At 41.0% G+C, this 26615-nt stretch overlaps 1 protein-coding gene across 4 annotated transcripts in view; it reads right to left on the reverse strand.

The window, feature by feature from the left end:
* The window catches only part of LOC108709442 (metabotropic glutamate receptor 4), a 257543-nt gene that overhangs the window by 171639 nt on the left and 59289 nt on the right, over positions 1-26615 (reverse strand). The window lies entirely within an intron of this gene.

Consider the following 26615-nt stretch of genomic DNA (forward strand, 5'->3'; position numbering starts at 1 on the left):
AAAGAAGAATTCAGAAGACATCACAGTATTAATTTTGCTACCCCGCACTACGCAATAATACTGCCTTTGCACTTGATCTGAAGCCAGAACATTTGCCAGTCACTGCTAAAAATGCCTAAAAGAAACCTTCAGTTTAAATACACTTGTAAGCAAAACCAGTATCCTGGCCTTGCTGGAATAATAATGGTAAAAGTATTCATTCCTCCAAAAAAATAAGACACTTAGGGGCCGATTCATTAACTTCGAGTGAAGGATTCGAAGGTAAAAAGCTTCGAATTTCGAAGTTTTTTTGGGCTACTTCGACCATCGAATGGTCTACTTCTACCTTCGACTACGACTATCGAAGGATTCGAAGTAAAAATCGTTCGACTATTCGACCATTCGATAGTCGAAGTACTGTCTCTTTAAAAAAAAATTCGACCCCCTAGTTCGGCAGCTAAAAGCTACCGAAGTCAATGTTAGCCTATGGGGAAGGTCCCCATAGGCTTTCCTAAGTTTTTTTGATCGAAGGATATTCCTTTGATCGTTGGATTTAAATCCTTCGAATCGTTCGATTCGAAGGATTTAATCGTTCGATCGAAGGAATAATCCTTCGATCGTACGATCGCAGAATTTGCGCTAAATCCTTCGACTTCGATATTCGAAGTCGAAGGATTTCAATTCCTAGTCGAATATCGAGGGTTAATTAACCCTCGATATTCGACCCTTGATGAATCGGCCCCATAGTGACTGAAATTTTACTTGCAGGACTGTATCTTAAAAACACTGACCACCATGTCAGTCATTGAAGTCTAAGGGACAGATTTATCAAAATGTGAAATTTATTAAGAACTCACCCACACATTCTATGCATTCCTATGGGTTTTTTAGAATCCTATTTATCAATAGATGAAGGTTAAAGTTAATTTGTTAAATAGGTTTTTAAAGATCCCATATGAATGAATAGAACATGGTTGAGTTTTTCTGTGGTAAAATCAAATCTCTAGTGATGGGCGAATTTGCGCATTTTTCTCTAGTGATGGGCGAAACGGTGCACATTTTTGACGCCGGCGCCCGCCTTCGATGCCGGCGTCCGTTTTTCGGAAAAATTTTTTTGACGCGGGCAAATTTTTGCAGGCGTTTCGCAAATTTATTCGCTGGCGGCGAATAGCCCTAATTCGCTGCAAATTCGCGCCTGGCGAATAAATTCGCCCATCACTACAAATCTCACATTTTGATAAATCTAGCCCTAAAATGTAGTAATTCCAGGTATTTTGTATGAATTCTGTGATACAGCCAAATGCACATAATTACGCAGTGTGCGATTGCCCTGAGAGACTTTGTGTGTAAATGCTTTTGAATATTAAAACAAACTCCCTGCAAATTTACAACATCTGCGCAAAGTTCAGTGTGAGATTTATTTTAGGGGAAATACAACACCATGAGGTCTATTTTTAGGGTTGCCACATGTTTAGCTTTAACCCAAACAGTTTGGTTTTTCTTAGGCCCGTTGGGGTCTTAACTGCCTGTTCGGTTTTTAGCCTTGTAAAACCCAAACAATACTCTTACAATAACTGAAAAACATCTAAATATTATGATACCCACTGTGATTGTTTTTCAACATGACTTACTTATTATTTTTTTAATTTTATTATTTTTATTACTACAGAAAGAAAAAGCAAATCATTTAAGAATAAGGAATTGGCATTGCTGTATTTCAGAACTGGTTTCTATATAATAGATCTCAAACTTTGGGCTCACTCATCAGGCAGAATATAGACAGGGCAAAGGTTGCCATGTTTTCTAAGGATTGCCCAGTTCAAAACATTTTGTTTAAAACATTAAAAAAACTGGAATGAGATCCAGCCCCCCATCATCATGCCCACCCTAAGCATCACTGCCTCACCACTGATGCCATCAGCCCCACCCCCTTTGTCAGGGTTTAGCCACAGTAAAAGTTGGCAACCCTACCTATTTTGTTGAGTGTTATTACTTCATATATTTATTCAGAGCACTTCTAAGGGGCTGATTCACTAAGCTCGAGTGAAGGATTCGAATGAAAAATACTTCGTATTTCGAAGTATTTTTTTGGTACTTCGACCATCGAATTGGTTAAATTCGTTCGAATTCGAACGAAATCGAACGAATCGAACGAAAAATCGTTCGACTATTCGACCATTCGATAGTCGAAGTACTTGCCCTTTAAAAAAAACTTCGACCCCCTACTTCGGCAGGTAAAACCTACCGAAGTCAATGTTAGCCTATGGGGAAGGTCCCCATAGGCTTGCTAACCTTTTTTTGATCGAAGGATTTTCGTTCGATCGTTGGATTCAAATCCTTCGAATCGTTCGATTCGAAGGATTTAATCGTTCGATCGAACGAAAAATCCTTCGATCGATCGAACGAACGTTTAGCGCTAAATCCTTCGACTTCGATATTCGAAGTCGAAGGATTTCAATCCGAGGGTCGAATTTCGAAGTATTTTTAACTTCGAAATTCGACCCTTAGTGAATCGGCCCCCAAGTGTCAGCATAATTTCATATTTCATTTGCACTCAGTGTTAGTTATTTTATTTTTACATTCAGTGCCCTCTCTCTTATATTCTGGGTGGGGAAGGTCTTATTTTACCTAGGAAAATTACATATAATATTTTTCAGAATAAGCTCAACTTATCATAATACTGAAAAGTAGAAACAAATGTAGTTTTCATAACTACATTCATCATAATCCATTATTAAATACAGTATGTATAGTTTTATGGAGATGACTGTCTTGTATAGAACAAAAACTTCAATCAGTTCACTGCCAAATTTTAAAGAACTGCTCCAAAAATCAGCAAACTTTAGATTGCTAATTTAGACAGTATGTATGCCTCTAAAAAATTTAAAAAATTTCTTATGTATACTGTACATTCAGACTGATTCTACATGGGTAAATGTATGTCTTTCTACTCCAAACTACCTGACTTTAGCTTTGCCAAATGCAGGATTGATGAATGTCATGGGTCTGTTTCATATGATTCAATATGCATAAATAATCAATACATATGGTTTCAATGCATATGATTTCCAAAGTATCTGGCATGTAGTGACCCCCAAAATCAAGTGCATATAATGTCATGTTGGTCGCTTCAGTTACTGCCAATAGACATAAATCTATGGTTACCCAGAGAAATCATCAGTTTCGTAAAGTGCGCATTCTGTTGAATCCAAAATTGGTAAATATTACTGTTTACTGCAAAATCATCAAACCACAAAGCATTGCAGTTTTGATGAAATATCTGTAATTAGCCTCAAAGCTTACATTGTACAGCATCTGCCACATCATCAGGTCTCACGATAAATCATTGTAAATATAGATGCCAGGGTACTACAGTTTGATGTTCAGTATGCATAGGATTCTATAACTTTGTTACATAGTCCAAAGTGTACCATCTGCATATATATTTCATAGCATATAAAATGATGCTTAAAAGTATGTAAACAGTTTTGAAGTTAAATATTTCTCCTAAAACATGATCTAAAATTGGAGTAATATCACCCCGAGCAGCATATCAACAGAACTATGGGTAGGTAACCAGATTACAGCTCCCTGTCACTGTCAGGAGCCCGGAGCGCTCCATCACTGAGTGCTCCGCTCCGTATCCAAGATGGTGGTGTCCATGCATTGAAGTCATTGCGCCATGCCGGGCGCGTGATGTCAGCACACCTTGAAGGAAAAGTAAAAAAAAAGGAACGTCAGGGTTTAATGCCCGAGTATAGGTTGCTTTACCTTGGCGTTCCTGGGTGCTATAATTATTACTTTATTGATTATTGGACTTTTGACCTTTGCCTGACCTCTGGAGATTGATACATCACTGCCAGGCTATTGAACTATTGCCTGTTTTCCTGACTACGTTTGTTCCTTATCCCTTGGTTACCGTGTTATTGGACTTTAACCCTTAAAGCTCCCTCCTTGGTCCGGACTTCTTCGTGAGTTGAGCCATAAGGCCCCTGACATTATACTCGGGCCATGGACCCCACTGAGGAAGCTCCACCTGATATGAAAAAAATGCTGTAGCAGTAAAGGCCATTTTGCCAATGCCTGTCCCTTGAGGTTGGGAAGATCTTCACGCTCAGGTAGAAGTGGGAAATCTTATCTTGTGGCATCAAACCAATTCCCCAAGAGAACTCACCGCTTTCTTCTACCATTACAGACTCAACTAACTTCTAAGACTATCAACGTCTCAGCTTTCCTTGATTCTGGAGCTTCAGGAACGTTTATGGACGCTGCCTTCCCCAAGCTTCTGAGTATTCCCCTATTCCCTTTATCTACCTCCCTGAGGATCCTGGCAATTGATGATAGACCGTTAACATCTGAGATAATTTCTGAAACAACAGGAGAACTCCCACTGATGGTCAGATCCCTACACATAGAGAAGTTGTCATTTCTCATTGTGGAAGGAAAAGTCTTGCAGGCCCTAGATGGCCCCTTGCATTCCTAAGCCCCCCTCCAAGGTAGACTGAGCAGTTTCAAAGTGCCCATGGGGCTCTTCTATGAACTGTTTCAAGACTACCCAGGAGACAGTGTGCCATCTGAGATGGTCCTTATCAGTAGTATGTTATGTTATCCTTTTGCTTATAGCAGGTGCCCTGGCCTTGAAGCTCTCCCACTATGTTACTCCCTTCTCGTTCACATAGCTAGCTAACACTAGATAATTGTACACTGAGACACTATGATAGATACTTGGCAATACTCCCTTTTCTCCCTAGAGAGGCCTTTTCCCATTGAAGTTCCTCTCCTGAAGGGTATATAATGTGTGGTCAATCTTTTGTTTCTCAGTTCTGACCTACTTGTGTATCAGAACCCACGGAGCTCGTGTATGTTTATTATATAAATAATAAACTTGGATTATTCCTTTTACCTCGGTGATCTCCGGTCTTTGGATTATTCCCTATCAAATGGTGGAGATAATGCGGGCAGGCTCAAGACGCTGACTTCACCCATCCACAGTGAGGACCCGGAGAACTAACGGGACAGGAGTGGCCACACAGGGTAAGCATACCTTGTTCTGTCTCCTTTCTTCTCCGGTTCCAAACGGACAGGGTGTTGCTGTGCAAGCAGCCTAACCCAAGGTGATCACTCGAGGTATCTATGTTTGTCTTAACCATGTGTCCTGTATGAATGTGCATGTGATTGGGGACTAATTGCAAAGTGAAAAAGTTCTAACTTTTCTATACTCTTGCTGCTTATAAGAATTGTACTAACTTACCTGGTCAGACCCCAGTATACCCCAAGATAGTCTGCGTACTTGAGGGAAGAGGGCATTTTTTTTTTAGTTGAGATGAAATAGGCTCACTAAGGCATTTGGCCAGAATGAGTGTAAGACTCCGTTAGGAGCATCTCGCCCTAGCGGGGAGGATTGTGAACAGAGGCTGATCACCTCTGCGCGTTCACCAAGGAGAGTGAGCGCAAGACAGTCGCTAGGCAGAGTGACTGTAGAGCATTCACCAGGTAGTGTGATTGCTGTTGAATATGGCAAAGATGTAGTGGCTTACTTGCCTAAGTGGAGTACACTTACAGAGAGTAAGTCATTTGCCATTCCTCCCAACGATACATGGGATCACCAGACAAGAGTACAAGCATTTAAGTACATACGCAGCACAGCAGTGATATATCAGAAGCTTTAGCCCTACAGACTTGAGTGGTTGTAACTCATAAGGCATACATAGAGCCGTCAGCCTCCCCACTCTATGATGGGTTGTTTTCCCGTAATAGCTAAGAGCAAGAGAGAGGCAGCAAAAGAGGTAAAGGGTCAAGTATGTGTCCTAGAAAGTCAGGAAAGTGCCTCAGAATCAAAGGAAGCTAGAAAGCAAAGAGAGGAACAAGAAAAGTTGATAGCAGAAGGGTTAAGTTAGATAATAGAGAACAGTGAAAAAAAATTGACACCAAAAAGACAAACAGCTCAGAGATAAGTTCTCTGAAAGTTATAGCTCAGATACAGACAAGCAGGCTGTCCCCAGCCCCACAGCTAAGCTCTACCCCGCCCGTACAATACAAAGTAGAGAAAAAGGGGGGCGACGGGGGACGCTGCAGAAGTGCGTCTAACTAAAAACACACAGATCTTAGAAGGATTTTTCAAGATGTTCCACAGCCCCATACTAATCCACACAAATTTGCACAGGAACTCTTGTGTGTCAATGGTGCTCATAAGCCTAATTAGACCAATATATTATTTGTACTCAAAGTGTGTGGTCCAGGGGATTACCAAATGTTAGACAAAATGTATTGAGATACTAACCCTGTTGACCCAGCCCGAGTCGGAGTCTGTTTCCATGCTCTGAAAAGTACAGTAAGCACCAATTTTTTTCTTTCAGAAGCTTCTTGGGAAATAGTTTTCAAATTTAACCAAGATGCCAAAGAGTCTGCTGTCCAGTATGCTATTACCTTTGTGGTAGGACTACTAAATGATCCTCAAAGTAACCTCAGCATACATAGTCTTGCCTGGAAGCATAAGAAGTTAGAAAAGATAATTGCCGTTGTCACAAGTTGAGAACTCCTGTCTTAAGCCCCAGCAGGTGTTACTCGTTCAGCAACAGTCTAACAACTTCCAGGATAATTCCCAAAACTCCAGAAACAATAACTAACAGACAGCAGAACAGGTCAGATAACCGTGACAAAAAGACAGTTGTTTGTGTTAATTGTAATAATCAAGGGCATTATGCATATAAGTGCATATCCCCAAAGAAAGCCCTTTCCCTGCAGGAGATGCAGCCCCTTCACATTCCAATGCATCCCTCATAAATTCTGCTTGAAGGTGCGATGCAGCCCCGTTACCAGTATTTCCAAACACTTCTAATCACCATCCAGACCTCCTAATTGAAGTGTTTATTAATTAAAAGACCCTAACTTTGTTTACTGAATACTGGTGCTGCCCGCTCAGTTTTAAAGACTCACTCAAACCTGCCATTATCTGGTAATGTAGTCACGGCAGTGTGAGTTGGAGGAAATCCTATCCCTATGGCAGAAACAAGCCCATCGCAAGTGTCCATTGGTCCTGTATCCACAAAAGCTGCCTTTCTTTTAAGTGCCTCCATCCCTGACAGTTTCATAGGTAGGGACATCCTTTCTAAACCAGTGTGCACCATATACTGTAATCCGGATGCAGTATTTGTGCCTGTCCTGCCTCCATAAGTGTCTGAGATGACCAATGCACTAGATACTACTAATCTTCTGTCACAAAAGGAAATTTCTGAGGAGGAAGATTCTGTACCTCCTAAATTACAATGTGTTTCAAGTGATTTGTGGGCTTTCTCACCAACAGATGTTGGGTTCATGTCATCCATCCCACCAGTGTCCATACAAGTAGACCCAAAGGGCCCCCCCCCGCCCAAAATCTCACAGTACCCACTGTCCAGGGCAAAGGTATAGGGGATTTGCCCCGTAATTCAAGGGTTACTTGATAAGGGAGTGTTCAACCATAGGATTGGCCCTGTAAATATGCCCATCTTGCCAATTAAAAAAAGCCCGGCAAGAATGAGTGGCGGTTTGTTCAGGATCTCAGAGCAGTTAACGAAGTTGTTATTGCAGCCCATCCGGTAGGGCCAAATCCGACTAACAAAACAGGTTGCAGTCATTAAGTACTAAGCCCACACTGGGTCCTCTGACCCTGTAGCACAAGATAATGCCTATGCTGATGTAGCTGCAAAGCAAGCAGCATTGTGTTATAAAATGTTTAAAGCATGTGTTGTAAAAGAACCTTCTCTTCCTGTTCCCTCTAGCGCTGTATTAGCTGCCCTTCAGGACCAAGCAGAGCCTGAGGAGAAGGAACGTTGGCTTAAAGCCGGATGCACACAAACTCCAAGTGGTGATGTTTTTGTTTGGCATTTAGGTGATTGCCCTGTTGCACCCCGTGCTCTGTTACCATATTTGGTTGCTGCCTCACATGATCTCACCCACACTTTTTATGGGGGGATATGTGATGTAGTGTCAGGAATGTGGTTTGCCCCCGGGTTCTCATCTATTGCAGCCAAGTATGTATAATTATGTTTTATTTGTTTGCAATATAATCTAGGTAAGACTATTCCAACACCTATCAAACACTGACCTAAACCACCGTAACAATTTCAGATATTGCAGATAGATTTCCTACAGTTACTTACATGTTGTACCTATGAATATGTAATTGTTTGTGTTGACCAATTCCCTGGGTCCATTGTAAAAGCTTCAGATGAAGCTATAGCTAATGAGTTAATTGCAGAGATTGTTGGCAGTTATGGACTGCCTGAGGTATTATCCTCTGATCAAGGTACACGTTTCACGGGACAGGTGATGTAATTAATCTGCACAAAGACATTGGGATTCATCAAATGTTACACACCATTTCATCCCCAAGCTAGTGGGAAAGTCTAAAGGGTGTTATTAAAAGCAGGCTAAGTAAAGTATGTGCAGAGACTAAACTTGTGTGGCCAGATGCCCTTGATATAGTGCTTATGTCTGTCATGCACACTCCCCAAAGGCTAAGTAAACTCTCCCCATATGAAATATTGTTTGGGAGACAAGCACGCATGGCTCAGTACTTTCCTTCTACTCATCTTCTTTGCATGAACTATGGACGAATGACTGAATATGTTTCTCAGTTACATAAGGAACTGACCAAATTGTGTTCTCGAGTTTATTCTTCATTACCAGATCCAGCGGATGTTCTGGAACCACATGATCTCATTCCAGGAGATTGGATCCTCATAAGGAGACACAGTGCCAAAGATCTTCAACCTCGCTGAAAATGACCATTCCAGGTACTCCTAGTCACAGAAACAGCTGTAAAGGTTGAAGGGAAACCGAAATCTCAACTTCCACCTGCGGTGTAAGTGGGGGGGAATTGTAGGACATAATAACGCCTCTTTCCCTCCACCACCTAAGTCCCAGGGACCCTAACGTGCAGTGCAAAAGACGTAGGTCCCCATCGGGTGAAGATCCTCAGCAGCACCATCATGTCTCTGTGTGCCAGATGCTTTGGCCCAAAGCCAGATAAAAGACTTATCATCTGTGTCTCCGTACTGCACATCATTATCTTCGTTGCTGTGCTGACGATAGCACTCATAAAGCCTGCAGGCAACGACAACTCACAAGTAAACAAACAGCAGCCTCACCAACTTCGGAGGCTAATATGTCGTCAACCGATCAGGTTAAGGTTGTCAAAAGAGACTTATATGCATAACTGTTTGAGCCTAATGATAATGCTTTTGTTAAAATGTATGTTAAAGCAGCATCCACACTATTACTGATTGATGGATATGTACACATTATCCTTTGTCAGCTCGCAGTATAACATACGTAGCAGAATCTCTATCCTGTCAGGATATAGTTAACAGGCCTTGGGTAATTTGACACTTCTCCAGTTTCATAAAACGGTGTCGCCCAAGGATATTGGTAAGTTGGTACACTTATGTTCTTATGGCCTTTGTATCAACAGTTCCGCTAATCATCTATACCTCCTTACACTTTACCTTCACCTTATTACTTTGTTTGTGGTGAATGTGCCTATCCGTGGCTACCAAAAGGCTCCCATGGGGTATGTATGATTGCTAAATTGCTTCATCCCACCTGGTATATGGAAGCTACAGATATTAAGATAGCTCAGATTCCAGCACACTTCCTAATGAAGCGTGCATCTTTAAAGGTAAGGCAAGAGCTCTCTTTAACTTCCCCTGAGGTAAATGGATGTTGCATTAAGAAAGCCTTTAGCCTTATGTCTAGTATGTTGTTGCTTGATAACATTACTAATGAATATGACAACAGTTTGAAGATAGTAAGTCATGAACTCCAACAATTGAAGAAGGAAGTTCTGCCGCATTGTTTAGTGTTATATTATCTTCCAGCTAGTCAAGGAGGGTTAGGTACAGTTGTAATTACATTGATGACAAGCACCTGGTAAAGGTTTAGCAGAGGAAGGACACCTTTTTAACCAATCACAAGGAACAATCCATCTTCCCCTGGTTGGACCCATCCACATGGTTCCACGATATCAGTGCTAAGATTTTCCATACCATTCTGTATGTCCTCGTTTGTGTTGGTGTCATCCTCCTAGTCATCTATTGTCTACCTAACACCATTTGTTGCTGTTGTTCTTGCTGTACCTCCTTATTGTCTCACTCTTTTCTAAAGGCAAGCTCTTCTAAACCTGTTCTGTTCTATCCTAAGAACACTAAAAGTCTAAAAATTGACTCCAATGAACCACCACAGTGTATGAACATTATATACCAGATGTATTCTCATATAGGTTGTATGCATTGCATTTATAAGGTATGCTATGTTTAATTGTTTGTTTTGTATTATGGTTGTCAGAAGAACTGACAAAACGGGGGATTGTGGAAGGAAAAGTCTTGCAGGCCCTAGATGGCCCCTCGCATTCCTAAGCCCCCCTCCAAGGTAGACTGAGCAGTTTCAAAGTGCCCATGGGGCTCTTCTATGAACTGTTTCAAGACTACCCAGGAGACAGTGTGCCATCTGAGAAGGTCCTTATCAGTAGTATGTTATGTTATCCTTTTGCTTATAGCAGGTGCCCTGGCCTTGAAGCTCTCCCACTATGTTACTCCCTTCTCGTTCACATAGCTAGCTAACACTAGATAATTGTACACTGAGACACTATGATAGATACTTGGCAATACTCCCTTTTCTCCCTAGAGAGGCCTTTTCCCATTGAAGTTCCTCTCCTGAAGGGTATATAATGTGTGGTCAATCTTTTGTTTCTCAGTTCTGACCTACTTGTGTATCAGAACCCACGGAGCTCGTGTATGTTTATTATATAAATAATAAACTTGGATTATTCCTTTTACCTCGGTGATCTCCGGTCTTTGGATTATTCCCTATCATCATAATAAACTGTCCATCGGTTCCTGTGGTGCTGGGTTTACCCTGGCTCCATCTGCACAACCCCTCTATTGACTGATCAGCGAATCAGATATCTCATTGGAGTCCATTCTGATTTTCTGCAACCCTTCTTCATTAAAGTAGATTCTTCTGACTTCGGAGCCAGAGCCATTCTCTCTCAGAGACAAATTGCAGATGGGAAACTACATACATGTGCTTACTTTTTTAAGAAATTCTCTCCTGCCAAGCAGAATTACGACGTCAGGAATTATGAGCTTCTGGCGGTTAAACTCTCAAGAGACTGAATCCTCATCAAGCACGGTGGGTGCTCTTCTTTACCCAAATTAATTTAGCTATCACATACCATCCTGGTTCCAGAAATTGGAAGGCAGATGCTCTATCCAGAAGCATTATTCCCGAGGATTGTCTCAGTGAAGATCAGGAACCAATTGTTTCCCCACCAAAATCATTTCTTTCTTATTCCCTCAATTGGCCAGCCAGATTCTATCGGTCCAGTCCTCTGCTCCTGCTGATATCCTCATAGGTATGGTATATGTGCCAACCGAGCTCTGCATTCCCATCCTCCAGCAAAGCCACTGTTCAAAGCAGGTGCAGACATCCCGGTGCCAAGAAGACCTTAGAGCTTGTCAGTCGACTCGTCTGGTGGCCGACTCTTTGGGAGGATGTAAAAGACTGCTGCGGCCTGTGCCATTTGTGCCTCTTCTAAGTCCAGTAATTTTCATCCATGTGGTCTACTGCAGCCTCTACCCATCCATTCCCATCCTTGGACTCATTTAGCAATGCCACCTTCCAAGGGGAACACAGTTATATGGTGTATTGAGAAGGGCCCTTCTTCAGTCTATATAGTGATTAAACTGACACACACAAGTAAAATAAACAAAAGAGATGTATTGATACTTAGCACAGTCACTGAGGGACCCCTCCATAAAATGGCTCAGCAGTAATTCCAACATAACCAGGCAGAAGTCTCCCCCCAAATGAAGCTTTATATATGTTTCCCCCACACAGTATATAAGAAGTATATACATTTTAGCAGCTACTATATATATATATATATATATATATATATATATATATATATATATATATATATATATATATAGATCATACTATATATGGTTAACATACATCATTATTGAGTAGATCTTATCAGTTAGCATATATATATGGTGAAAATCAAGCATTAAACAATGTCACATTCCTTGAATTGCTTTAAACGCCATCCTTAAGGTGTTGCTCTATTCTCTCTATATTCTGCTTTTCCTTACATATGGGTAGTTATTGACAACTTCATCTCTCTTTGGAAGTTTCCCTCTGCTTTAGAGCTCTCTCAGTTGTTTATTCAATACATCTTCCAACTTCATGGCTTTCCAGTGGAGATTGTATCAGACAGAGGTTCCCAGGGTATCACTCTCCAGTTCTTCTCTGCTTACCACCCTCAATCAAATTGAGTAAACCAAGCCCTGGAGCAGTTCCTGAGAAGTCATGTGTCTCTCTGTCAGGACTATTGGAATCTATTTCTCTGGGTGTAATTCACTCATAACAATGATTGCCATATTTCCTCTGGTACTGTAGGTTGCCCTTCCTGACAGTATATGGACAACATCTGCAAGCCTTCCCTCAAGACTTCCTCTTGTCGATGTCCCAGGAGCAGATGATCATGTAGCCCACATGTTCACCATTTGGTCTGCTACCAAGGCCAATTTGGAAAAAAGTACTTTATCCCACAAGAATCATTTTTACCTTTGCCTGAACTCTGAACTCCATGTTTCTAGGCACTCCATGTTTCTATGGTGCTGCCACTGCTCTGGGCTATATTGTGGTTGGTATTGTCCAGAATTTTAGTGAGTAGGTAAGCAGGCAAAACTGCCTATACTGCCTCCAAATAGTTTAGTGTGGTTTCAGTCATTTCTCTGCCAGCTAATGTACATTGAGGAAGAACTGTCCCATGTGTCATTAGCCTGAATTAGCTTGCACAGTAAAAGAGATATAGATATATACAAACACACAGTATGCTCTTGTAAATTATGGTACACAATAAACAACATCTCCCAAGAAACAGATTTCCTGACAGCTGGAGAAGATTTCAGCATTGTAGAGATCAAAAAAATTCAGAAATCTTAATTAAACATGTTCCTATGTCCCACCTAGTGGTAGACATCAGAATTGCATATAAGAAAGAGAAGCCCAAGTTGTACCTTATGACTTGAGAAACAACATTGAAAAGAAAAAACAATGACTTATCTAAGGCAGTTCTGTTGTGCAGTGTTGGCTCCTTCTGAAACCTCAGGAACAGTCATAATACATAGATATCATAGTAACATAGAACGTTGAAAAAAGGTTGAAAGAAGACACACCTGTATCAAGTTCAACCTTTTAAGTCTATATATTACCTGCTGAACTGCTATTTGATCCAGAGGAAGGCACAGAAAAAATATTTGTAGCCTCTCCAATTTGCCTTGGGGGGGGGGGGGGAATCCTTTATGACTCCAAGATGGCAATCAGACAAGTGCCTGGATCAACTTGTACTATAAGCTATCTTCCATAACCCTGTATTCCCCCTTCTTAAAGTTATCACATGTATCAGCCTGTACAACTGATTCAGGGAGAGAATTCCACATCTTCACAGTTCATGCTGTAAAAAAAAAACCTTCTGAATATTTAGGACCTCCATTCTTCTAATCGGAATGGGTGACCTTGTGTCAGCTGGAAAGACCTACTGGTAAATAAAGCATTAGAGAGATTATTATATGATCTTTCCTCATGGCTGAGATTTTCCATACATTTTAACAGCTTAGTTGTCCTTCTCTGCACCCTCTCCAAATCAATAATGTCCTGTTTAGCACTGGAGACCAAAAATTTACTGCGTATTCTTGATGGGGCCTTACCAGTGCTCTGTACAGTGGAAGAATAACCCCCTCCTCCCACTAATCTATACCCTTTTTAAAGGGGTTGTTCACCTTTAAGTTAACTTTTAGTATGATGTAGAGAGTGATATTTTGATACAATCTGCAATTAGTTTTCATTTTTTTTATTTTGTGTGGTTTTTGAGTTATTAAGCTTTGTATTCAGCAGCTCTCCAGTTTGCAATTTCAGCTTTCTGGTTGCTAGGGTCCAAATTATCCTAGCAACTATGCACTGATTTGAATATGAGACTGGAATATGAATAGGAGAGGCCTGAATAGAAAGATGAGTAATTAAAAGTAGCAATAACAATACATTTGTAGCCTTACAGAGCATTTGTTTTTAGATGGGGTCAGTTACCCTCATCTGAAAGCTGGAAAGAGACAGCAGAAGAATATAATTATATATTATTTATACAAAATAAATAATGAAGACCAATTGAAAAGTTACTTAGAATTGGCTATTCTATATCATATCAAAGGTTATCTTAAAGATGAACCACCCCTTTAAAGGGGTGGTTCACCTTCCAAACGCTTTTTTTCAGTTGAGTTGTTTTAAGATTGTTCACCATAAACAAAGACTTTTTATATTGCTTTCCATCTTTTAATTCTTACCATTTCCCCAAAATTTAAAGTTTAATGTTCCTGTCGCTGATGTTTCAGTCTGGCAGCTCAGAGATCCAGAAGTATATTCTGAACTGTTACAATTTGCTACATTTATTTCATTCCATAAGTTGATACATATCTCAGCAGTATCTGTGGAATATCAGCAACTATTCTATCAATTCTGCTGCCTTTAACAGGGCTTATGCTCAGGGACTAAAGATAACAAATATATCAACTTAATGTATTAATTTAACAATTGAAACAGTTAAAGAGCTTGTGACCCCCCCTCCCATTGCTCCTTTTTTTTTGTGTCAAACACTTTTATTATTTACAAGGTTTAACACTGACATGACATAGACATACATTGGTTCAAAGAGATCCTTTCTGATAGCATAACATCTTTGTTTATATATTTTCATACAAGTTATGAATGATTAAAGAACACAATTTTCCATTTTGGATTGACATTTTAACATCTTATACATTATAATATCCAAAACTAGATGCAGGACACCATGCTACACAGAGATGCACATACACGTATTGATTGTTTTATGTCATGGAATCATTCAACCTAGGCGTATTATAGTTTGGGGGGCTTTCTAACCTGGGGTTCCATATCCGTTCATATTTATCAGGGCACCCTCTGTTTTGTAGGCAAAACTGTCTGGTACATTTCAGAGTTATTGTTCCCTCATGGATGGCAAAGCCATTCAGGTTCTGGTGCAGTAAAGCAGGCCCAATTCATGGAACTGTAACTACCATGTTTCACAGATAGGATATGTGGTTTTTATGCTAGAATGCAGTGATTGCCTTTCATTCAAGCTAAAAAGTTCTATTTTGGTGTCATCTGTAGGGTTGCCACCTTTCTTGCTTCAGAAACACTACTTTAGTTTGCTGTATAGCCATGGGGGCAGCCATTCAAGCACAGGATACACAACAGATAAAATGTGTAGTATACTACAAAGCTTATCTGTTATCTGCTGTATAAACTGTGCCTTTTCTACTTTTTCTACTTTGAATGGCTGCCCCCATTTACCAGCAGCTTGTTTATATAGACTATTCTGAAACAAACACACCAGTTTTACCAGTGCAGAAGAACACTATATTATATTTTCATTACTTTAAAATGCACATGGGGCAGGTTAGGGGGATGCAATGCAATATAAGACCCCCTGTGAGTTATCCATTAAAATGAAGCACTGTGTAGCTTGCTTGTGCTATATGATCCCACTAGAAGTACCCTGAATTTTATTGCTACACTAAGGGGCACATTTACTAAGCTCGAGTGAAGGATTCGAAGTAAAAAAACTTCGAATTTCAAAGGTTTTTTTTTCGACCATCGAATAGGCTACTTCGACCTTCAACTTCGAATCAAATGATTCAAACTACAAATCGTTCAACTATTCGACCATTCGATAGTCGAAGTACTGTCTCTTTAAAAAAACTTTGACTACCTACTTCGCCACTTTAAACCTACCGAGTATCAATGTTAGCCTATGGGGACCTTCCCCATAAGGTTTCTAAGCTTTTTTTGATCGAAGGAAAATCATTCGATTGATGGATTCAAATCCTTTGAATCGTTTGATTCGAAGGATTTAATCGTTTGATCAAATTTTCCTTTGATTATGTAGTAGTTGAACTTCAGCTAACTATTATATAGAATATGTGTGAACATGATCAGTCACACATCTCTGGCTAAACAGATTACATTGTAGTTGACTATAGCTGGCCACATTATTAATAGACTGCTATCAGCTAAATGATGTAAGTTTTCAACAACGAGAAGATGTTGGAGCCTAACAAATATTTACAAAGCTTATTACATACTGACTTTGAGCTTTTGTCAGATGTTAGTGAGGGGATATTAAGCCTATTGTAATGACAGTAAATGATAATAAGGATATCTGTTTATCAACTAAAATGATTATATTTACATTTTGCATGCGTTGCTTTACATTTCATTTTTAGCTACAAAATCTAAAAAAATCTTTAGCACAGAATTATATTTCTCATACCAGTTAAGAACCTACAGTGTTTAACAGCAGCCCTTTTAGGAAATGTTTGTTCTTTTTTCATGTTTATTGTTATGCAGGCTACATTAGAGGACATCCTCTGTAGCATGGCATATAGTGCCCCATGCACTTGGGATGATGCAGACATGTTGCCAGCTTTTCTTCTTGTTTGTTATTGGGTAATAAGTATGCTTGCTTCTTATTAGTTCAGTGACTGATAAAAAAAAACATACTTCCCACCTGTAGCGTTTTCTGCAGGACAGTGCAGATTTTGACAGCCCAGCCTGCAGTCCCGTATTTCTTACTGTAATGTTCCAAGTTTCTCTTTGATCTCCTGCACTAACTCGAGAAAAAGATACAAAGTTTCTGAAACTTAATAAAAATAAGAAGCTTTTTGTCAGAAAGCCCAGAACACTGAACAGCTGTACTTCAATACTTTTGTAACAATTTAAGATAAAAGGGTGGCCTTATGAAAAAAAGATCTCCTGCTATTTGTCTATAATACCCTCTAATGTACTTATGAAGGGTAATCATCTCACCTCACAAAGCTTCTTTTTTTTCCAGAGAGACAGCCCCAACCACTACCACCCAAATAATTTAAATCTTCCATCCCTCTAGCCAGATTAGTTTCATGTCTCCAGCTCATTAATATTCTTCTTAAGGACTGGAGCTCAATACTGCACTGCAAAATATGATTTTTCTCATGCTCAGAACGCAGAAACACTTGTGTGTAAGAGCCCTTAAAGGTATAAATAGCTTGCCTATTCTTACATCTCAGGTGCATGATATGTATCACCTAGTTGTAAAGCCGCCTCTATTTGTGACAGTAGTTGGGCTTCATTCTTGTCACTTATACAAGGTGGTTTGAAGTATAAAGCAATGATAATTTTCTTTTTGCCCATTTGAAATCTTAACCCAAAGGGATTTCACACCCTCTACAGTGCCATCCATGGTTATTACTTTAGAGCATGGCTTTAATTCAGGCTTTACATACAGACAAAATCCTTCATCCTTTTTAATACCTCTGTCCCTCCTAAAAAGGGTTTAACCATTTAATTCACAGTCCAGTCACATTGATAGCAATTATATCATCATTTTTAGCATATGCAATTAACTCTAGCTCTCCCGTTTTACCTGACAAACTCCATGCATTTGGCAGCACAGTTTCCCTCTGATATTTACATTACTTAAATGGAGAATTCGATCTAAAGTTAAAGCAATACTTACACCCATTAAACCTTTTTTTTTTATGCCTGCCATTGTGTTGTTTTTCTTATGAGCTTCTAAATTGTTATTGAAAAAAATTCTAAAGTTTGGTTCTTCATTTTTCTTCATGTAAACCTCCATAAAAAAAGTTTTAAAAAAAAATCAAGCAATCTCATTGCCTATGTCACGGGGCTCTCGCTTTGCCCCTACTATTACACACAGAGAGAAATAGAATATAAGCTTTGTTCTTGCTGTCCGTTGCCTGCTTCAAAGGGCTCTTCCTCTTGCACAAAAGAATTAGACAGCAGACACCGTTCAGTCTTTCAGAGTAGAGCTAAAGAACAGTTCTTCACGCTTGTAAGTGTGGTCCGGAATCAGACCTCCTCTCTGAAAGATTGACAGTGTCTGTTAATTCTCTGTGCAAAGGTTTAGTTACTTTGGCTTTAAGTAAGGACAAATGTAATGCGAACTTTGAAATAAAAGGACTTCCAGGTCACAGGTTCGATGCATGAATATATTAATTGCTGAATTGTTTTCCTGGGTCTCCTAAATTCCAGTTACTGCTATTCTTGGACTTTTTGACATTTGCCTGAACTCTGGACTTTGATCATTGCAGCCTGCCTTCTGAACTTCTGCCTGAAATCCTGACTATGTTTATTCTTGATCCCTTTGTACCACATATTAGACTTTAACCCCTAACCTTCAGACACTTCTGCACTGCACAGATGGGATATGATGAAGGCACATATGAATGTCTTATCTGTTTCTCGCAAGAGAAAACTATGGATTTTGGCAATATTATGTAGGAAAAAGTAGCAGGTTTTCATCACAGTTTTCCATATGTATGCAGTCTTGTATCTGTATACAGTACTGAATGTGAGCAAATTGCCACTTTAGAAGCTCAAGGTAAAGGTCTAGAGCAGCAAATATCAACACTGCAACACATTAACTGTCAATCTTGAGAGGAGTTTCTTGCTCGTAGAGCAAGACCTAGAAGGGTATGAACAAGGGCGAAGAACAACGAAGAATGGTCATCACAAAGCCTAGTGTGGGCAAAGGATGGCTGATCCATGCCAAAATATTTGCCATATTATGTGTAAGAATGATTGGAGTAATGGTATTTCTAAATCGGCTAATCTTTATAACAGTCTGGAGACCAGCCTCTCTGTTAGTGATGGGTAGGAGAGTAGGCTTATGCTTAGATTGTGTTTATAGGTGTTTCAATTACTAGCAAGGGGTATAAAGGAATCTGTCATCCAGATAGCAACAACTGCAGTCTCTGTGTTGCAAGGGTTTGACATGTGGTTCATCAAGACATATTATTAATTGTTATTAATATTATTAGATATAGCACTGTTACAAAGAGATCAGTCCAACAGTAACTATAGATCTACTATAATTATATTATAATTCTCCTATAAATAATGCACACATCACACTGTGGTTTCTTAAACCCTTCGGTGAAAACCTTTACCACAAACACCTTCATTTCCATTCATGTATTAAAGCTGAAGCACCTACACGTGAACTTCATCAGAAAACAACGTTATAAAGAAACATAGGCTAAGGCACTGTAGCAGATTTATATACAGCAAAACTGATCCCATCAGAGCACTACCACACCACAGCAACCTCAGTGATAAGATAACTGTCTTATTGTAGGAGCCATACACTTTTTGGTTTCAGCTTCTTGACTGACTGTTTCATTTTGCCATTCAGATTAATTATGTTTCCTGTTCCATTGACTGTATAAAAAAATATAATGTTAAAGTGTGTTTTTTTTAACAAGATGCTGTTGTGCTCTTTTTTTTCTCTCCTACCAAAGCTTTTTTGATTGTGGCCAAAGATTTACACTTTTAATTCCTTAGTCCACAGAACTTGTTTACAGATGGACTTGTCTAGAGGCTCTGAGGTCACAAGAAAGGCTTTCTCCTAATGATACTTCCATGTAGAAGTAAAAATGTTATGTATGTATACTTACCAGTGTCCGGTGAGCTTCCTGGTGATGTCTCATCAGCGCATCGAATTCCAGAGCATGCACGTCTAGACGCAGGACGTCATGTCACCTACGTTCTGCCACATAGCATTCAGATCCGGGCATCTCGTTGCCTACATTCTTATGCATAACATTCTAATGTGGGTGTCACATCACCTACGTTCTGATGCATAGTGCTCAGGCGCTGGCATCAGGACGCCTGTGACACTATTTAAGGAAAAGCCAGAAGCAAATCTGTGCCTGGTCATCAAGGTCTATTCCTAAAGCCTAGCCTTTTTTTGTGAAATTCTGCTGCTGTTCCTGTCTGTTACTGACCACAAAACTCTGCCACCTGTCTTGACCTTCTGCTTGTGACCCGCTGCCTACCCTTAACCCGAACCTGTTTGACCAAGCCTTCTGTCTTAACCCTGGTACTTCACTCTATTCTACTAAATAGCCTCACTGGCTTCTCTCTACCCGTAGTCCTCCTGTTCAACCTTCAGGTAGGATTTGTGTTGTGAGAGCCACTCATGGGTCATTATCAGCTCGGTTGAGTCCATCTTTGCTGTAATCCCCGGTAAGCCTGACAATTAGTGTAAGTAATGCTTGACTGTGGAATGATGACTCTTAAATGTAGATCATGTTAATGCAAGTAAGCTCAACTGTGGAATGGTGCAACATCTCTCCCATGTCATAAAAACCTTCTTGCAGGTCTTTTGCATGTACATTCTTTGATCAAGGTATCAGTTAGCATTTAGTTAGCTTCATTTTCAGATACTTACTCAGTTGCTTTGAAGAGCCCATGGTTGTTGAGTGACAGCCTAAAGTTTATTATGTCAGATTTTATTAGGCTCTGCCGTTATCAACAAGAGACCACTCCTAATCACTACCAAGGCCTAATGAAGTAATTCCACTGTAAAATGTATAAATGTTTCCCATGGACAGCATTCACCAATGGGTTAACCATCTCTACAGGCCAGTGGACAGGACCTCCCCAATAGGTTAAAGGTTTCACTTCCTCCCCACCCACCCTAAATAATTTTTGTCCTGTCTGGGCAGTGGTAGGATTGGAGTTAAAACATCTATTCCAACCAGGATGAGGTTTTTTTTTACAGAGCAAGACATACAACACGAGGAATAAGGGTTCCTATTATGCTCCCCTTGTTCAGGTGGACCTTATTAATGTTAATAGGATGCCTGTAGCCCACCAGTGAGTCCCTGGTGACAGCAGGGTTGTGGAGGGGAAGCACATAGTACCTCCCATGGTGGGTTAGGTCAAGCTCTAACGGTTTACCTGTTAATCTCCCTGGTGTGGCGGTGTTCCAGAAGACTTATGTATCGTTTGCACAAGTGGTGACGTCAGCAGAAGTGCCGCTTACCCAGAAGTCCATGGAGAATGAGTTAAATGTGGTTGAGTGCGCATAAAAGATGTGCAAGTGTGCGAGAGGGAGTTGCCAAAGGGTCATCTAAACTTGGGCACCATTTTGGTTTGGAGCATAAAGCGAGCTGGTAGGTAGACACAGCAGTAGTGAGGCTTGTAAAAAAGACTACACTGCCAGCAGATGATGCAACAGTTTTCAGAGAGCCAATGGAAAAAACATTGAATTCAATCTTTTGGAGCAATTGGGGCTGCGTGTAAACCAGCTGTGGCTCTTAGCACCTGTTTCTAGAGGCCTTAAATCAGGCCTGGACTGGCAATCTGTGGGTTCTGGCAAATGCCAGAGGGGCGGCTCTAAGGTCCCATAGAAAGTCAGCATTTAGTGTGCTGGTAGGGGCTGTCTGGGCTTATGTGTGGGCTGATTTGGCCTCTGTGTACCTGAAATGTCAGGGCCTATTTTAATTCTCAGTCCGGACCTGACTTAAAGTTTTTTTAAATTGTTGGTGAAGAGGAAACTGTTAGCAATGGCCTGGAGACTGAAGCTGGACGTTGGTTACTGAAATGAGGAGGAGGAAGCTGTGGTTGCTAGGGTAGATCTGTCTAGCAACGGATCGAGCAAAAGTTTGAAGATGCCGGTTCAAGTGAGGTGCTGGAGCAGGCCAGGAAACTGATGAGGCAAGGCTGAGAAAAGGTAGAAAGACTGGGAACAGGAGACTGCAGGCAAGATGATTCTTGACATGAAGATCTTGGAGCATGAGAGACACCAGCCTTACTTCCAAATGGAGTAAGTATAACTGCGCATCGTTACTGCACCTGTGCAAACTTAAATAGGCTGAGGGGGAGGCGGCCGCAAGCTCCATGACAGAGCTGCGGTGCCTTACACAAGCTGCAGGAGATGTTAGTTGATTGTAAATCAGCAACAGAGTTCATTCTGGAAACCTCTTTGAACTTAGTCCATTTTTCTGGCTTTGTCAGTGGCAGCAAGAAGAGCACTTTCACTTAAACCATAGGCGGCAGATGCATCTAACTTATAGCAGTTGCCCTTTGAAGGCAAAATGTTATTTGGAGAAAAATTGTACCACATAATAAAAAGGTGTCAAGGGGAAAAGAGTTGTCTTGCCACAAGAGAGGAAGACTAAAAATAGGTAGCGTTCAGTCCAGTAGCGTAACTAGAGGGGGGCATGCCCTGGTGCGTGACATGCACAAGGATTTCTTGTGGTGGGGGATCCAGTTAATAGCTATAAGGCACATAATGCAGTGACATGTTGTTGGCTTCCTTCTAAAAAATGGGGATGTTATAAGTGCCCTTCTTGTTTTTTTTGCCGAAATATGACCCCAGGAACTAGTTTTGTGCATCCAAAAGTGGTACATGTTTACAAAATTTTAAATCATATTACATAAACAAAGACTCATGTTCTTTTTTTGATCACTTGTCCCTGTGGTTTGTCGTATGTCAGCAAGACAGACCTTATGCTTTGGCTGTACATGGATGCTCACATATCTGCTATTAATACAGCATTTAGGGATCAGAAAACCACTAACCCACTTGCACTACCCAGTTGGGCATATGTTGCTTACTTTTAAATTCATGACTATAGATCAGGAGTCCCCAAACTTTTGTACCCATGAGCCACATTCAAATGTTAAAAGAGTTGGGGAGCTACACAAGCATGACAAATGTCACAGGGTGTGCCAAATAAATGATGTGATTGGCTATTTGGTAGCCCCTATGTAGACTGGCAGCCTACAGGAGTATCTGGAAATTATGCAACCAAAACTTGTTTCCAAGCCAGGATTTCAAAAATGAGCACCTGCTTTGAGGCCTTTGGGAGCAACAATCAAGGGGTTGGTGAGCAACATGTTGCTCATGAGTCACTGGTTGGGGATCGCTGCTATAGATCATGTTTCTATGCCTAGCAGGGGTGAAGACCATGCTCACCTTTTCTCACGTGAATACTTTTGGATTAAAACTCTTGTGGGGGAATGTAATAAAAGTCGGTAACTGAAAAAATATTCGCAATGTGAAAAGTATTGCCTGTGTGCGAACAAATTTTCCTTTGCGCAAATTTAATATAGCTTTTGCAAATCCAGGAAATGTTTAGCGACAACTTCTGACAGTGGAAAAAGGTTTGCGAATTTTATAGTTTGCGCGAGTGAGTAGTGAATGTAATAAAACTTCTTACTTAAAGGGATCCTGTCATCGGAAAACATGTTTTTTTCCAAACACATCAGTTAATAGTGCTACTCCAGCCGAATTCTGCACTGAAACCCATTTCTCAAAAGAGCAAACAGATTTTTTATATTCAATTTTGAAATCTGACATGGGGCTAGACATTTTGTCAATTTCCCAGCTGCCCCATGTCATGTGACTTGTGCCTGCACTTTAGGAGAGAAATGCTTTCTGGCAGGCTGCTGTTTTTCCTTCTCAATGTAACTGAATGTGTCTCAGTGAGACATGGGTTTTTACTATTGAGTGTTGTTCTTAGATCTACCAGGCAGCTGTTATCTTGTGTTAGGGAGCTGCTATCTGGTTACCTTCCCATTGTTCTGTTGTTTGGCTGCTGGGGGGGGGGGGAAAGGGAGGGGGGTGATATCACTCCAACTTGCAGTACAGCAGTAAAGAGTGGTTGAAGTTTATCAGAGCACAAGTCACATGACTTGGGGCAGCTGGGAAATTGACAATATGTCTAGCCCCATGTCAGATTTCAAAATTGAATATAAAACAATCTGTTTGCTCTTTTGAGAAATGGATTCCAGTCCAGAATTCTGCTGGATCAGCACAACATTTTTTTCCCATGACAGTATCCCTTTAAAAAGTTTTAATGTTTGTTTCAAAACATTATGACACCTTCAAGCACTTCTTAAAAGTGGGCAATGCACAATGAAAATTCGCAAAGTGCAATGAAAATTCACAATGCAATAACAGTTTAAGGAAGAGTATTACATTGCAAAATGTGAAATTTTATTCTTATTTGTGCATATTGTTTTGCTCTTTGTGACATTTATTACATTCCCCCATTAGTTATCACCAAAAAGCCTCAATGAATATTGCTCATTCGGTTGTTTTCTTGATAAATATCAAAAAGTATATTGAGTTAAAATACATTTTAAATTTGTGACAATGTATCCCCTGGTAAATTATTTAATCTTATTTCTATATATGGCTAGTTGCCTAGGCAACAGGTTAATACTATGGGGCAAATTCACTAAGATTCGTAGTTGCGCCAGGCGTAACTTCGCTGCACTTCGCCGCACTTCGCCAGGCGTAGTTTCGCCAGCGCTTCGCAAATTCACTAAAATCCGAAGTTGCGCTCAGGGGTAGCGTAAGGTTGCGAAGTTGCGCTAGCGTTGATTCACTAAGCGAAGCGAAGTTACGCTAGCGATGGTTAATTTGCATACGGCACCAAATTCAAATTTCAATGGAGGAATACGTATCAGCACTACAAATGCCTAGAAAACCTTCAAAACATCAAATAAAAATTTTATTTTGCCCTACACATGTGCCCACTCTCTAGGTAAGTTGCCATGAGTCAGGAAATGTAGGGGGAAGGAGGGGAGCCCCAAAAAAATTTGCGATCTTTTTCAGCCTATCACCCATAATGTAGAAAACACGCCAGTGTTTTTTGGGACTTAGAAAAAATGTTGACTTTTTTTGAAGCAATCCCTATCTACTCTATTGCGCTTCGCCTGGTCTGAGGTGGCGAAGGAAGTCTAGCGTAAAAGGTAGCGTTCAGTACACTGCGCGCGTTAGTGAATTTGCGTAGTTACGTCCGTAGCGATAATTCGCCAGGCGTAAGGGTGCGAAGTAACACTAGCGAATCTACGCCAGCGTTCGTTAGTGAATTTGCGCAGTAACGAAAATGCCAAACGCTAGCGAAGTAACGCTAGCAAAGTAACGTTTAGTGAATTTGCCCCTATGACTTTTGAGCGTATGTGATGTCCCATAATAGATGGGGTAATGATGGTTTTAAATTTTGTATACATTTTTGTATTACATTTGGTAATGATAATGCATCTTGAAAAAAGTTCTAGACCATGAACCGAAATGTTGATGCACGCATTTTGATGCACCGGCGCACGTTTTTTTTGCTGCGAACTGACACATATGCATTGCGCATTAAAGAGACACTGGAGCCTACAGTCAGATGCGAGGTGATCTTCGCTTCTAACTGACACTGAGCGTTATCTGATTATTCTGATTCCTGGTTTGACTAGGCTATCCTCTGTGACTTTGATCTTCTTCTGATTCCCTGGTTCGATCTTCTGCTCCGTTCAACCATTCTGATTGCCGCCTGACTCGACCCTCCAGCCTGTATTTGGATTTGATTTTTGCCTGACCCCTGATGTACCTGGTATTAGACTCTGCAAAACTGGGCTCCGTTTCTAGCACCTCTGCTACTTCTTATTTGAATTCGCCCTGTCTCCATATTCAGGCCCTAAAATTTCAGTGGGAGGCATAGGGAGAGGCTCCATTCATCTGTTTTCCAGTTCCTGACTTCTGGTTGAGGTAAGCCTGACAGTATAACCTCGCCAGGGACTTCATGGAGCCAACTGGGGATTCCACTGACTCGCCCCTGGACAGGGGCGTAACTACAGAGGAAGCAGACCCTGCGGTTGCAGGGGGGCCCAGGCTTGTAGAGGGCCCAGTGAGTCCCTAATTGATATACAATTTCAATATGTCTTGGTAAAATAGGTCAACTTACCAATGGTTTGGGGCCCTAAATTAAATTTGCTGTGGGGCCTGGTAACATCTCATTACGCCACTGCCCCTGGACCTCTTGTTGCAACAACTGATGGTATTAACTTAAGCAGTAAGTGATCTCCAGGGAGGATATCAACAGATACAAATACACATCCAAGGACCGAGTACTCCTGCCAATCCAGCTACCGCGAGGGCTGGATTTATTCAAGCAGTGCCCTGAGGCCAGTGAGAAAGCTTTGCACGCGCCCCCTCCTGTGGGCGTGCGGTCCTAACGCCAGCTGAACAGACCTAACGCCGGCCGCCTGTGCGCACACGATTGCGCTCTTAAATACCGGAGCACCCGGTGCTCCTTAGGATGTAGCAGGATGGCATGTCGCCCCTGAAATTTTGCCGCCCTAGGCCCGGGCCTTTGTGGCCTCGAGAATTGAGGCTTTTGTGGCCTCGAGAATTGCAAGATTTAGTTAATCTTGCTATTCAAATTGACCGTTGTCTCAGGGAAAGACGAGCTGAGAGATTCCAACCAAGTTATGCTTCCTGGGTACTTTCTAAGGCCCTCTGAATTTCCATCCTTCTACATCCACTTCTGATTCTAGTCCCCTGAACCCGTGCAGATTGGTTTTGTGAGGTCCACTTTATCTCCCGAGGAGCGCATCTGCAGACGTCAACTGAATTTGTGTCTCTACTGTGGGCAGTCTGGCCACTTCTTACAAGATTGACCCACATGAACAGGGGGTAAGGTCAAGACTCTTAAGTTGGCTACATGTTCTTCCTATAGGGAATCATCTTCTCAAAGACTACCTGTTTATTTACAGTGGTCCCTGGGGCAGTTCAGAAGTTCAGTGGTCAGTGATTTGGGGGCATGGGTTGCTTCATGGACTTGGGTCTCATTGAGAAACATGCTATTCCTACTCGTCCAAAACAGCAACCATTGTTAGTAAGAACGGTGGATGGTTCTCCCATTACTTCTGGAATGGGGACT

This window comes from Xenopus laevis, chromosome 2S (genome assembly GCF_017654675.1).
Source record: "Xenopus laevis strain J_2021 chromosome 2S, Xenopus_laevis_v10.1, whole genome shotgun sequence".
NCBI lineage: Eukaryota > Metazoa > Chordata > Amphibia > Anura > Pipidae > Xenopus > Xenopus laevis.